This window comes from Symphalangus syndactylus, chromosome 2, assembly GCF_028878055.3.
Source record: "Symphalangus syndactylus isolate Jambi chromosome 2, NHGRI_mSymSyn1-v2.1_pri, whole genome shotgun sequence".
In the NCBI taxonomy this organism is placed as follows: domain Eukaryota; kingdom Metazoa; phylum Chordata; class Mammalia; order Primates; family Hylobatidae; genus Symphalangus; species Symphalangus syndactylus.
The window spans coordinates 130,802,749-130,819,074 of NC_072424.2; the positions used below are offsets into that span (position 1 = coordinate 130,802,749).

At 38.0% G+C, this 16,326-nt stretch overlaps 1 protein-coding gene and 1 pseudogene across 1 annotated transcript in view; both read right to left on the bottom strand.

Annotated features, from left to right (window-relative positions):
* RGS17 (regulator of G protein signaling 17) overlaps nt 1–16,326 on the bottom strand; it is a 121,165-nt gene that overhangs the window by 45,504 nt on the left and 59,335 nt on the right. The window lies entirely within an intron of this gene.
* Nucleotides 1,670–1,801, bottom strand: LOC129478220 (uncharacterized; annotated as a pseudogene).

The following is a 16,326-nucleotide window of genomic DNA, read 5'->3' on the forward strand; positions in this document are numbered from 1 at the left end:
TGAATACCTTAATTTTCTCACTGTTAAATACTCAATATTGAAACATTCAGAGGTAAATGCCATCTTGGATATCCATTTATTCAAGAAATCTCTGAGATTGTTGTGGTTTGAAATCACTGTAGAGGGTTTCAAATATTATTTGTTAGATTTGCAAGACCAAGTCAGGGCATGGTGGCTCATGCCTGAAATCCTGCACTTTGGGAGGTTGAGATGAGCAGATCACTTGAGGTCAGGAGTTCAAGACCAGCCTGACCATACATGGTGAAACCCCGTCTCTACTAAAAATACAAAAATTAGGCAGGCATGGTGGCGGGAGCCTGTGACCCCAGCTACTTGGGAGGTTGAGGCAGGAGAATTGCTTGAACTCAGAGGGTGGAGGTTGCAGTGAGCCGAGATCGCACCACTGCACTCCAGCCTGGGCAACAGTGCATGACTTCATCTCAAATAAATAAATAAATAAATAAATAAATAAATAAATAAATAGATTTGCAAGACTTTCACTCTTTTCTATGTCTTTCAGCCGGCTTAAAAAAAAACATCACAGGCAAACGCTTTATTTGTGCTCTTCTGAAGTAATTGTGTATGTTGTCCCATAACCATCTTCCTTCTGGAAACAAATTCCTACTCATTGATTTCCTTTGTGTAGTTCCCATACCATTTGGAACAGATCACTCCTATTTTTCTGACTGATAGAGAATTCTCTAAGTCCCTGAATACCAGCAGTTCAGCATCTCATCTGTATTTCCAGTCTAAACTTCTGGACCGCCCAGCAAGCAATGAGGTATAATATTTTGCTACATAGCTGGGGCGTCTGAATAATTAGACACACAGAGCAGGCGGAAGACGCACTATCTCAGAGAGCTGCTTAGTGACAGTGCCTAGGAAGGTCCTTCCCAAACCCCTGTCCCTGGTAAGTAAGCATGGAAAATTGCTGCATGCCCTCAGGTGATCACATCCTGGAACCCCTATTCGCTTCTACTTCCTGTGCACCACTGCAAACTGGTGCTGAGGGGATTGGTGTGGGTTTATCAGTAAATACAGAAGGGAAAAATCTGTCTGCTATTTTTTTTTCCTTTGAGTTCACCAATTCTAGTTTTTTAAGCCAAACACATTTTCTTAATCTTATAAGTTAAAAAATGAAAAGTTATGTAAAATGAAGCATAACTATGGACTGAAACTCTCAAATATTTTTGAATATGTGGAGGTCAATTCTTTTTTGTCATCCCTACCTCCCTATGGAGGAAGTGTCAAAAACCCATTTGACTTCACATGGTGGAGAAGAACAAGGCAGGAGAAACTGGTCTCTCCTTTGCAAAGAAGGACATACCTGTGCACAAAACTGGGACTTCAGATTTTTTTTGAGCTGAGCAAGGATGGAAAGTGTTTTGCAGCTGGCATCCTATCAGCCACCTATAAAAACACTTCATCTAGTCCTTATGGTGAGGTGCAGGGAAAGCTGGTATGGAATAAATACTAACGGACCCAGCATAATGGTTTCCCCCTCAAAACTTAGGCAAATTTATTAATAAGGAACACACATAAATCAGGTGTACTAATCAGAGAAGGTTTTTCATTGTCGTGCATTAGTTATATCTTCCAAGAAATGAGGGGAAATTCGGCTGTAACTTCTAGCTGTCTACAGTTTTACTCTGTTACTTCTTTCCCTTCCCCAGGGTCAGGTGCAATGATCAAAACCATTTCACAGGTTGAACAATGGGCCAAATAAAACAAAATACAATGTAAAAAGGATAAATTTAAGGATATGCTACACTTGATCTTAGCCAAAAGGCCGAGAAGCAATGATAAATTTAAGGATATGAACTTGGGTCTAAAAACACTGTTAAGGCTAGGATGGGAGAAACATGGTTTAACAGGAGCATATGAAAAATTCGGGACAGTAAATTCAGCATTAACCAACCGTGTGATGTTAAAATAGTCAATGGCAATTTAGAATGCATTAACAGAAATACGTTTTCTAAAACAAGATGTAATAGATATTCTCTGGGCTGGTTGAACAGTTATGTTCAATTCTGCTCACTACAATTTAAGAAATAAATTGAAATATGTTCAGAAGACTAAAAGGAGGAGAGTTAACAAAAACTCATGAGCGTCTCATAAGAACACTAGTTTTAGAACAAAGGTGTTTCCTCTAAAGAAGAGAAAGATAATCAGAATCATAATTTTCTAATCACTGAAGTGATGCCATGTGGAAGAGGATAGGAGGATATGCATTCACTTGTAAGATCCCAAAGGTTAGAACATGGATTGACGAATAGAAGGAATAGAAAGGCTCTTTAATTCCGTATATGGAAAGTCTGACTGATACTCAGATAAGATCTTAATTCACCTGTTAAGAAGAGCCTCAAGCCAAGCATTCTTGAGTATTTAAGTTACTGGTGAACAAGTCCTTGAAAGAGGTTGATTTAAAGGGGCCTCAAATTTACATAGATGATTAGACAGAAAATCTCTCTTGGTTCTGAGGTTACTATTCCTGAAATGGGCTGCCTAACCTAACTGCTCTCTTCAAAATACAGCTGGGAGTGAGATGATGAATCCCTATTTCTATCAATTTGTACATTCTTATAGATTATATTGTCAATCTTTGCACATTGACTAATATTCTTCACCCTTTTGTTTAGATACTGTTTTCCAATAGGATTGAAAAACTCTTAAGAGGAAGGGCTGTGTGTGTGTGTGTGTGTGTGTGTGTGTGTGTGTGTGTGTGTGTGTGTGTTTTCCTGGAATCCCAGTGTTCTCTATTGTAGATGCAAAATAAATATTAATTATTGAGGATGATGAATATGACAGATTTCTCTGATTATTAAAAATATCTATTTTCCCAAGGCAGAGATTTGGAAGTTTCACATACAATTCTTACAGCCCTAAAGCACAGTGTCAAGTTTGAATGGTGCTCCTCATCCTTTCCCAAAGTATCCCTCACAGAGGAAGGGAAAAATTAAGTCTGAATGACCTGCTGCAATGTATACACTTACATTTTATTTTAAAATCCACATAACATCTGGGTATTTTGATATATATTATATATAAATATAAAAATAAAAGCTTCATATTCTTAACTTTGGAAGAAAAAGAATGCTCCTCCATCTTTCTTAATGGTCAAGATGCCATTGCAGTCAGATCAATTTTGGAAAATTAGGCTGAATTGGAAAAGAAATGAGTCTACACATCAGAATTAGTTCTCATCTCACTCTTGAAGTCACCAAATTTTTAGGACTTAAACTTACAAATATAAACAGGGCAGTCTCTTGTATCACCACTCCCAAGCTGTATTACAATATGGTGAGTAAGCAAGCTCTAGAGTCAGACTGCCTCTGTACAAATCTTGCTTCTGTTATCAACTGGATGACCTTTGGTTAGTTACTCCAGCGGTCCCCAACTTTTTTGGCACCAGGGACCAGTTTCATGGAAGACAATTTTTCCACGGATAGGGGTGGGGGATGGTTTTGGGATGATTCAAGCACATTACATTTTATTGTGCACTTTATTTCTATTATTATTACATTGTAATATATAATGAAATAATTATGCAACTCACCATAATGTAGAGCCAGTGGGAGCTTTGAGCTTGTTTTCCTGCAACTAGGCACTCCCATCTGGGGGTGTTGGGACACAATAACAGATCATCAGGCATTACATTCTCATAAAGAGTGTGCAACCTAGATCCCTCGCATGTGCAGTTCACAATAGGATTCATGTTCCTATGGGAATTTAAAACCACTGCTGATTTGACGGGAGGCAGAGCTCAGGTAGCAAAGCTCGCTGGCCTGCTGCTCGCTTCCTACTATGTATCCCAGTTCCTAACAGGCCACAGACCAATACCTGTCCATGGCCTGGGGTTGGGAACCCCTGACTTTACCTATTCTTATCCTTGTTTCCTCATTGGCAGATAATAATTGATAATAACAGAACACATAAGTACATCCATTCTGCTATAAGGGCTGAATGAATTTGACACATAAATACTTGGAACAAATCTTTGCAATTACAGTAAGTGCTCAGTATGTGGTAGCTCTTTCAAGGTAACACTGAGGAGAGTTGCTCATAATGTTGCCAAAAAGTTAGTGTGGTTCAATGTTTTAGTGCTACAGATGTTGAAGGTTTTCATCATTATCTTCCTGCCGAGAGATCATTTCATTTATATGGTGGGACGTAAAGTTTTTGTATCCATTGGCTGGGATCTTCCTGTCTCAGGGTTCTACACAAAGGCTTAGTCAGTGAGGAAGAAAGACTAATGGTTTGGTTTATTATTTCACCATTGACACTGTACTTTTTATCACATGTAAATGAACTGAGTCTAAAGTGACTCATAGTACCCACAATCAACTCTTTATCCAACAATCAAACTTCATTATAACCATTGCTGTCTTGTCATGGTTGTTGAAAGCATCCGGTTTTACCATGTAGTTGTTGATTCAGTGTGGGGCCGCATAAAGTTATCTGCTCAATAAGCCAAATTTGTGAAGCCCACTTTAGCACTGGGGTGGACAAGGAAGCAATTCACCAAGTACAGATAGTTATTCTTAGTTGTGACGAATTTTTCCTGTGAGGAAAAGCAACTCACCTCTCAATTTAAAATTTCTGATAACTACCCTGCTTCAGCTAAGCCAGCACATATCTATGCAACTGAGCAAGCTTTCAATGTCACTTCTTAGTTCATGACCCATTTATCTAAAAAGAGTTGTCCTGGAGTAATACTACTACTCCTGGAATGGTATACTCGTTAGTGCTTTTTTTTTTTTCAAAATCACCATGTTTATGATTATATTAAAATGATCAGAAATTCAAGAAATAAATTCTTTGTGCATTCAGAGTGAATAATTGGTAAGAATATGGTCTGGTCCTTACTTTGGGTGGTCAGAATCTGGCTCCATCAGTGAATATATCCATGTAATTTCTTTTCCTACTTGATATATAACCTTCACTGAAATGTCACTTGATGGTGAGTCAGCAATTCTCTCTTCATGTTCATAATATTTATATATACATAGTTATATATAAATATATAAAAAGACTATAAAATAGTTGCTCCGGTGCTTTCCCCTATTAAAGTACTGAAACAGATTAGCACCAGCTGCCTTCTTGTTTTAGCTCATGTATATCTATTGGTCGCATTTAAAAGCATTATTCGACAGAGCTTTTGACAGGGGCACCTTGTGTAGCTCAGCTGCTAGTCTTCGTCCCCAGAAGGTTAAGCCATTTCTATGCTACAGGCCATCACATTTTTTACTCTTATTATTCTGCACTTCTATCAACTTTCTATTTGCTTCTTTTGACTATGCCCTTTAGGGGGTATTGGCTCTAGAGTAAGAGAGATCTGGAATTGAATCACAAAGTTCTGCCTTGTACTGGCTGTGTGGCATTGAATTAGTCACTTAACCTCTGCCTTTGTTTGCAAAATAGGAAAATATTTACTTCACTCAGTAATTGTAAGGAATAAAAGAAACCTTACTTATTGCTAGTTTTTACTAACAACTGTAACAAGGAGCCAAGTGAAAAGCACTCGATAATTTGTAATCCCAACTATAACAATTGTTCCTAATGTTATTATTACTCCTGGACCAACTTCTGTTTCCATATTTACAATAAAAAGCTGATGACATTTCTTCAGAATTTCATAATGGGTTTTTAAATATCATTGCAAGGGTGACAGATTTATTTGGTAATTATCCAATAACAATTTTAACACAAGTCAAAATTTGGGTCTTTGCTATTCAAAATGTAGTTCCTGGACCAGCAGGCAGCATTCCACCATCTGGGAGGTTGTTAGAAATGAGGATCTCAAGCCCCACCTGAGACTTCCTGTGCCTGAATCTGCATGTTAACAGTATCAACGAATACAGAGTTACAGGTCAAGCGAGTAATATAGGCATTGAGACCTGGGAAGCACTGGCTCAGGCCACACTGAGTTGTGACCCTGAAGGTCTGACCTACTAGGCATTGTGATTGGTGTGTAGGGGAAGTCTGTTTCTCAGAGTTAGAAGGACAGAGTGTCCTAGTGAAGCCCCAAGTGAGAGAAAAGATTAAGGGCTTGTTGAACTTCTATTCTGTGTTTCACCCTCTCCTTCTGCTCTTTGGGCAGAAATAGGCCCTCTCAGTGTTCACACATAGTACTGTGCACCTGCCACTTTGAGTTGTATTTATGTACAAGCTGGCTTCTTTCACTGGACTCGGACATCCTAAACAGTCTCACCCTTTTTGGTCTTACCAGCACCTGGCAGAGGCACTTCCCCCAGAGAATCTTTGCAGACCTTCCTGGCCTTTGGGAAGGTGCCCAGCACTGCTCCATCTTCTTTGGCCTGTAATTCCCTACTGACTTCGAGTTTTGCCGTTTGTAGGTTTTTCCTACAAGGCTCTGAGCTCTTTGAGGGCAGAAGCTGGGTGATTCATCTTAGTATTCTTGGTGCACAAGAAAAAATAATACGAGTTTCAATTAAGCTCCAACCAAGCACTGATATTTTGTGAGCTGGAGCCATTGTTCTATTTTGCTCAGAGAGGAAAAAAATAATCTAATCAGGAGAAATGGCTCTAATAAGGTTTATCGCACTTTTTTTTTTTTCTTAAAATGTCAGTGCCTACTAATGTTTGTGTACTTTGGAATTCCAAATACACAATAAATCTATCACCCTTGCAGGGATAATTAAAAACCCATTATGAAATTCTGAACCCAGTATTTCATCTAGAACAACCATTTAAAAATTATTTTGATGCTAGTATTTTGAGAATGCCATGTGATAAGAAGCATCATGAATAACCTTGAGAACCAGTGAGTTCAGTAAATGTATGTTAAATGAGTGAAAAAAGGAGAATGAGAAGGCATCTTTCTAGTGTAGGTGAGCACTGAGGTTCTCTAACAGAGGCCAGATGTGTACAGTTAAAATGAAGTGGAGGCCGGGCGCGGTGGCTCACGCTTGTAATCCCAGCACTTTGGGAGGCCGAGGCGGGCGGATCACGAGGTCAGGAGATCGAGACCACGGTGAAACCCCGTCTCTACTAAAAATACAAAAAATTAGCCGGGCGTGGTGGCGGGCGCCTGTAGTCCCAGCTACTCGGAGAGGCTGAGGCAGGAGAATGGCGTGAACCCGGGAGGCGGAGCTTGCAGTGAGCCGAGATTGCGCCACTGCACTCCAGCCTGGGTGACAGAGCGAGAGTCCGTCTCAAAAAAAAAAAAAAAAAAAAAAAAAAAAAAAAAAAAAAAAAAAAATGAAGTGGAAAGTCATTCAATTGCTTAGAAATTTTAGAAAGACTGGAAGACAAATATGGACAAAGTAATGCTTTTAAAAATCCAATTTTTACCTGACTTATTCAGGCTTTGTTTTATTTTAGAACAGCAGCATTAGCTTGGGGTGAACGTCTTAATGGGGGCAAAAATGCATTACAGTTAGAGCAGCTTTTGTCAGAAATACTGCATGGTGACAACAAGAACCTTTAGAATGGCCCTATTACGTTCACTGTGCCATTCTAAAATAAAAACTCTGTGTTTAATATAGAGTCATAATGTGTTTACTTAGGAAAATACTGACAGCACTTTCATCTATGTGACATGTTCATTTCGAGATTCATAAAACTGTTTTTCAAAGAGCAGACATGCTCAATATTTCACTACATGTAAAGAAGATAAGGTTAAAATAAGGAAAGAAGAAAAACCACTTAAAATGTGAAAAAATATGCAAAACAAAAACAATAACATTTGAAAAAGGGTATTCCAGAGACTGTTTCCTCTAATAGTTATTAATCATATAATGATTTAAGATACTTATACAAACAGGGATAACAGCTGTGGAAATTCAATACAAGACAATGTTTAAATATCTTAAATGGGAATGAAGAGATTAATACTATGTGGAAATATCCCCAGAAGGAGTTAAAACACATGAAATGTATCCCATTTATGTTTGTGTTTAATGTAACATACCTATATGTTATTTTTTTACAACTAAAACAATGTAGGTTACCTGTGATTCTCTCTTTTGTACTTCGTAATACCTGTATATTGAAGAACAGCTTTATTTGGCCATCGCTCCAGATATTAAGCATATGAGAGCAAACATTATCTACGCTTTCCAAAGCTACATTCTATATATTCTGTCTTAAACTAGCTGATATCTATACAATCAAATAATCAGTCAACCTTTTCAAAAAATCTGTGTTCTACTCAAGGTAAAACTTTGTTGGAGAGTGAATAAAGATGGCATTGAGAAGGTGGAGCAAGATGGCAGATCCCCGTGCCTCCCGCCCACCCCACCCTTCACAAGGACACCAATTAACAACTATTTACACAAGAAGAGCACATCATAAGAACTAAAAATCAGGTGCATACTCACAATACCTGGTTTTAATATCATGTTACTGAAAGAGGTACTGAAGAGGTAGAGAGAAACAGACTTGAACCACCATGTAGACTGCCACCTCTTCTCCCTACCCCCAGCAGTGGCCAGGTGCAAAGAGCATCTCTAGGCACTAAGGGAGGGACAACACAACAATTGGAAGGCTTTGAACTCAGTGCTGTACTGTTAGAACATAAGGGAAAACGACCAAATTCAGCTGATGCCTTCCCACAGAGGGAGTGTTTATATTAGCCCTAGCTGGAGGGGAATCACTACTCCCAGAGGTTGGAACTTGAGTTCCCTCAAACCTTGCCACTGTGGGCTAAAGTACCCTAGGGCCCTAATGAACTTGAAAGGCAGCCTAAGCTACAAGGACTACAACTTTTACAGGAGTCCTAGTGCTGAGCTGGGTGCAGAGATCGTAGACTCGGGGGCACGTGACCTATCAAGACACCAGCCAGGGTGGCTACCAGCTACTGGAATGCTGTTATTTCCCTCTTCTAACCACAGGCTGCACAGCTTGTGGTTCCAAAATAGATCCCTTCTTTGCACTTGAGGAGAGGAGAGGGAAGAGTGGGGAAGACTTTGTCTTGCATCTTGGATGCTCAGCCAAACAGGATACGGCACTAATCAGAGTCATGAGGTGCTCTTTTAAGGCCCTAGCTTCTGGATGACAATCCTAGACACACCCTGGGCCAGAAGGGAACATGCTGCCTTGAAGGGAAGCACCCAGTCTTGGCAGTATTCATCACCTGCTAACTAAAGAGCCCAGGACCATCAAGGCAGTACCTGTACAAGTCTGCAAGAACCACAGCATTACTGGGCTTGGGGTGCCCCCTAAAGCAGACACAGCTAACATCACAACACCCAAGTCCTATCTGCAAAGTTATCCTGAGAAGGATGGTACAAAGGAGCCCAGGCAGTGATGACTACAATAAATACTTAACTCTTTAATGCCCAGACACTGACAAACGTCTACAACTATCAAGACATTGTTGATAGTTGTAGGAAAAAGGGACCTCACCAAATGAACTAAATAAGCCACCAAGGACCAATCCTGAAGAAACAGAGATATATGACCTTTCAGACACAGAATTCAAAATATTTGTTTCGAGGAAACTCAAAGAAATTCAAGAGAACACAGAGAAGGAATTCAGAATTCTATCAGATAAATTTAACAAAGAGAACGAAATAATTAAAAAGAATCAAGCAGACATTCTGGAGCTGAAAAATGCAATTGGCATAATGAAGAATGCATCTGAGTCTCAAAAGCAGAATTGATCAAGCAGAAGAATTAGTCAACTTGAAGACAGGCTGTTTGAAAATATGCAGTCAGAGGAGACAAAAGAAAAAAGAATAAAAAACAATGAAGCATGCCTACAGGATCTAGAAAGTAGACTCAACAGGGCAAATCTAAGAGCTGTTGGCCTTAGAGAGAAGGTAGAGAAAGAGAAGCGTAGAAAGTTTATTCAAAGGGATAACAGAGAACTTCCCAAACCTAGAGAAAGATATCAATATCCAATTACAAGAAGGTTGTAGAAGGTTACAGAATACCAAGTAGATTTAACCCAAAGAAGATTATCACAAGGCATTTAATAAATAAATTCCCAAAAGTCAAGGATGAAGAAAGGATCCTAAAAGCAGCAAGAGAAAAGAAACAACATACAATGGACTTCCAATATATCTGGTGGCAGACTTTTCAGTGGAAATGTTACAGGCCAGGAGAGTGGCATAACATATGTAAAGTGCTGAAGGAAAAAAAACTTTTACCCTAGAATAATAAATATGACAAAAATATCCTTCAAACATGAAGCAGAAATAAAGACTTTCCCAAACAAACAAAAGCTGAAGGATTTCATCAACACTAGACCTATCTTACAAGAAATGCTAACAGAGTACTTCAATCAGAAAGAAAAGGAAGTTAGTAAGTAATAAGTAATCACCTGAAGGTACAAAACTCACTGAAAGTATACAGAAAAACACAGAGTACTATAACATTGTAACTGTGGTACGTAAACTACTCTTATTCTAAGCAGAAAGACTAAACTATGAACCAGTCAAAAATAACTACAACAACTTTTCAAGACATAGACAGTACAATAAGATATAAATAGAAACAAAAAGTTAAAAAGTAGGGAGATGGGCAAGGCACGGTGGCTCACGCCTGTAATCCCAGCACTTTGGGAGTCTGAGGCAGGTGGATCATGAGGTGAGGAGATTGAGACCATCCTGGCTAACATGGTGAAACCTCGTCTCTACTAAAAATACAAAAAATTAGCCAGATGTGGTGGTGGATGCCTGTAGCCCCAGCTACTCGGGAGGCTGAGGCAGGAGAATGGCGTGAACCCAGGAGGCAGAGCTTGCAGTGCGCTGAGATCCTGCCACTGCACTCCAGCCTAGTCAACAGAGTGAGACTACGTCTCAAAAAAAAAAAAGTGGGGGGATGAAGTTAAGGCCTAGAGTGTTTATTAATTTTCATTTTGCTTCTTCATTTGTTTATGCAAACAATGTTGTTATCAGCTTAAAATTAAGGATAATAATATAGTATTTGCAAGCCTCATGGTAACCTCAAACCAAAATACATACAATGAATGCACAAAAAATACAAAAAACAAGAAACTAAATCAGGTCACCAGAGAAAATCACCTGCACTAAAAGAAGACAAGAAGGAAAGAAAGAAGAAAGATAACACCACAATACAACCAGAAAACAACAAAATGGCAGGAGTAAATCCTTACTTATCAATAATAACATTGAATGTAAAGGGACTAAACTCTCTAATCAAAACATACAGAGTGCCTGAATGGATAAAAACATAAGACCCCTTGATCTGTTGCCTATAAGAAACAGACTTCTATAAGGACACACATAGACTTAAAATAAAGGGATGGAATAAGGTATTCCATGCCAACAGAAATCAAAAAAGAGCAGGAGTACCTATACTTACATCAGTCAAAATGAATCTCAATACAAAAACTATAAGATGAGACAAAGAAGATCACTATATAATGATAAGGAGGGTAATTCAACAAGAGGATATAACAATTTTAAATATATGTGCATCCAACATAAAACAACCAGATATATACAGCAAATATGATTAGAGTGAAAGAAACAGGCCCCAGTACAGTAATGGCTAGAGACTTCAATACTCCACTTTCAGCACTGGACAAGTCTTCCAGACAGAAAGTCAATAAACATCAGACTTATTCTGAGCTATAGACCAAACAGACTTAACAGATATTTACAGAACATTTCACACATACTCTTTTCCTCAGCACATGGATCATTCTCAAGGATAGATCACGTGTTAGGTCATAAAAGAAGTCTTAAAACATTAAAAATATGAAATAATATCAAGCATCTTTTCTGATCACAATGAAATAAAACTAGAAATCAATAACAAGAGGAATTTTGGAAACTATGAAAATATATGGAAATCAAACAACATGCTCCTGAATGACCAGTGGGTCAATGAAGAAATTAAGAAGGAAATTGACAAATTTCTCCAAACAAGTGGTTATGATAACACAAAACACCAAAACCTATAGGATACAGTAAAAGCAGTACTAAGAGGGAAGTTTATAGATATAAGTGCCTACATCAACAAAGAAGAAAAACTTCAAATGAATAACCTAATGATCCATCTTAAAGAACTAGAAAAGCAAGATAATACCAAACGTCAAATTAGTAGAATAAAAGAAATAATAAAGATCAGAGAGAAATAAATGAATTTGAAAGAGGAAAACAATAAAAAAAGATCACTGAAACAAAAAGTTGGTTTCTTGAAAAGTTAAACAAAATAGGAAAACCTTTAGCTAGACTAAGAAAAAAAGAGAGAAGATCCAAATAAACAAAGTCAAAAATGAAAAAGGAGACATTACAGCTGATACCACAAACATTCAAAGGATCATTAGAGGCTACTATGAGTAACTATGTACTGATAAATTGGAAAATCTAGAATAAATGGACAAATTCTTAGACACATACAACCTACCACGATTGAACCAGAAAGAAATCCAAAATCTGAACAGATGTGGAGAAAAGGGAACCATTGTACACTGTTGGTGGGAACGTAAGATTATAAGAATGTAAGTTGGTGGGAACAATAATAAGTAACAAGATCAAAGTCATAATAAAAAGTCTCCCTGCAAAAAAAAGCCTGGGACTTGATGGCTTCACTGCTGAATTCCATCAAACATTTAAAGAAGAACCAATAACAATCCTACTCAAACTATTCTGAAAAATAGAGGAGGAGGGAATACTTCCATTCCATGAGGCCAGTATTATCTTGATACCAAAACCAGACAAAGACACATCGAAAAAAGAAAACTACAGGTCAATATATCTGATGACTATTGATGCAAAAGTCCTCAGCAAAATACTAGCAAACCAAATTCAACAATACATTAAAAAGATCATTCATCATGACCCAGTAGGATTTATCCCTAGAATGCAAAAATGAATTCAATATATGCAAATCAATCAATGTGATACATCACATCAACAGAATGAAGGACAAAAAACATATGAACATGTCAGCCGGGCGTGGTGGTTCACACCTGTAATCCCAGCACTTTGGGAGGCCAAGGAGGGCGGATCAAGAGGTCAGGAGATCGAGACCATCCTGGCTAACACGGTGAAACCCTGTCTCTACTAAAAATACAAAAATTAGCTGGGTGTGGTGGTGGGTGCCTGTAGTCCCAGCTACTAGGGAGGCTGAGGCAGGAGAATGGCGTGAACCTGGGAGGCGGAGGTTGCAATGAGCTGAGATCGCACCACCGCACTCCAGCCTGGGTGACAGAGTGAGACTCCGTCTCAAAAACAAAACAAACAAACAAACAAACAAAAAAAGAACATGTCAATTGATGCTGAAAAATCATCTGATATTATAAAATTCAACATTCCTTCTTGATTAAAAACCCTCAAAAAACCGGTTATAGAAGAAACATACTTCAACATAATAAAAGCCATATATGACAGAAACACAGCTAGTATACTGCATGGGGGAAAAAAATGGAAAGCCTTTCCTCTAAAATCTGGAACATGACAAGGATGCACATTTTAACCACTGTAATTAAACATAGTACTGGAAGTCCTGAGTAGAGCAATCAGATTAGAGAAAGAAATAAAGGGCATTCGAATTGGAAAGGAAGAAGTCAAATTTTCCTCGTTTGCAGACAATATGGTCTTATATTTGGAAAAACCTAAAGATTCCACTGAAAAAAAAATTAGAACTGATAAATTCAGTAAAGTTGCAGTGTATAAAATCAACATAGAAAAATCAGTAGCATTTCTACATGCCAACAGCAAACAATCTGAAAAAGAAACCAAAAAAAGTAATCCCATTACAACAACCACAGATAAAATTAAATACCTAGGAATTAAGTTAACCAAAGCAGTGAAAGATCTTTATAAAGAAAATTGTAAAACACTGATGAAATAAATTGAAGAGGAGACCAAAAAATGGAAAGATATTTCTTGTCCATGGATTGGAAGAATCAATATTGTTAAAACAATCTAAAGAGACCAAAGAATGGAAAGATATTTCTTGTCCATGGATTGGAAGAATCAATATTGTTAAAACAATCTAAAGATTCTATGCAATCCCTATCAAAGTACCAAAGACATTTCTCAGAGAAATAGTAAAAGCGATCTTAAAATTTATATGGAACCACAAAAGACCCAGAATAGCCACAGCTACCCTGAGCAAAAAGAAAAACTGGAGGAATCACATTACCTGATTTCAAATTATTCTACAGAGCTATAGTAACCAAAACAGCATGGTACTGGCATAAAAACAGACACACAGACCAACAGAACAGAATAGAGAATCCAGAAATAAATCAACACACCTATAATGAACTCATTTTTGACAAAGGTACCAAGAACATACACAGGGGAAAAGACAGTCTCTTCAATAAATGGTGCTGGAAAAACTGGATATCCAAACGCAGAAGAATGAAACTAGATCCCTATCTTTCACCATATACAAAAAATCAAATCAAAATGAATTAAAGGTGGCTCATGCCTGCAATCCCAGCACTTTGGGAGGCCAAGGCGGGTAGATCACCTGAGATCAGGAATTTGAGACCAGCCTGACAAACATGGTGAACCCCCCATCACTACTAAAAATACAAAAAATTAGCTGGGCATGGTGGTGCATGCCTGCAGTCCCAGCTACTTGGGAGGCTGAGGCAGGAGAATCACTTGAACCCAGGAGGCAGAGGTTGGAGTGAACCAAGATCGCGCCACTGCACTCCAGCCTGAGTGACAGAGTGAGACTCCATCTCAAACAAACAAACAAACAAAATGAATTAAAGACTTAATCTAAGACATCAGACAATGAAACTTTTACAAGAAAACACTAGGGAACATCTCTAGTACACTGGTCTGGACAAAAATTCCTGAGTAGTATCCCACAAGCATAGGCAACCAACGCAAAAATAGACAAGAGGGATCACATCAAGTTAAAAAGCTTCTGCACAACAAAGGAAACAATCAACATAGTGAAACGACGAGTCACATAATGGGGGACAATATTTGCAAACTGCCTATCTGACAAGGGATTGATAACCAGAATATATAAAAAGATCAAACAAATTCATAGGACAAAATATAATAATCTGATCAAAAATGGGCAAAACATCTGAATAGATATTTCTCAAAAGAAGACAGACAGATGGCAAACAGGCATGTGAAAATTTGCTCAACATCAAAGATCATCATAGAAATGCAAATCACAGCTACAATGAGATATCATCTCACCCCAGTTAGAAGGGCTTATATCCAAAAGATAGGCCATAACAAACGCTGGTAAAGACGTGGAGAAAAGGGAACCATTGTACACTGTTGATGAGAATGTAAATTACTACAACCATTATGGAGAAGCGTTTGGAGGTTCCTCCAAAAACTAAAAGTAGAGCTACCATATGATCCAGCAACCCCACTGCTGGGTATATACCCAAAAGAAAGGAAATCAGCATATTGAAGAGATATCTGCACTCCCGTGTTTGTTGTGGCACTGTTTACAATAGCCAAGATTTGGAAGCAACCTAAGTGTCCAGCTACAGAATGAATAAAGAAAATATGGTACATATACAAATGGAGTAATATTCAGCCATAAAAAGAATGAGATCCTGTAATTTGCAACAACATGAATGGAACTGGAGATCATTATGTTAAGTAAAATAAGCCAGCTACAGAAAGAAAAACATTGCATGTTCTCACTTATTTCTGGGATCTGAAAATCAAAACAACTGAACTCATAGACATAGAGAGTAGAGGGATAGTTACCAGAGGCTAGGAAGGGTATTAGGGTGTGGGGTGGGAGATAGGTTGGAATGGATAATGGGTGGAAAAAAATAGTTAGAAGGAATGAATAAGACCTACCATTTGATAGCACAACTATAGTTAATAATAGTTAATAATAACTTAATTGTATATTTTAAAATCACTAAAAGAGTACAATTAGATAGTTTGTAACACAAAGGATAAATGCTTGAGGGGATATGCCGTTCTCCATGATGTAATTATTATGGATTGCATGCCTGTATCATAACATTTCATGTATCCCATACATATATACACCTCGTGTGTGTGTGTGTGTGTGTGTGTGTGTGTGTGTGTGTGTGTGTGTATCTACTGTGTAGCCACAAAAATTAAAAACTAAAAAAAATTGTTGGAGAGGATTTATGGTCTTCTTTCACTTCAGTACGTTATTTATTATGTCTGTTGAATCAAAATCATGTCTTCCCATCATTCTACCTTTAATATAATGTATTCTCAGCAAACTGGTCCTGTTACAAAGCTCATGCTGATTCCATCTTTGTCCTTTTTGTTTTTTTAAAAAACACATCAACTTCCAGGAAGTATACAAGTGATGGAATCAATTCAATCAACACTCCTCACATAGCAAAACATTTTTGCTCATTCCAGGAAGAGTGGGCAGCAGCTACTAGAAAGGCTTCGCATGATGATG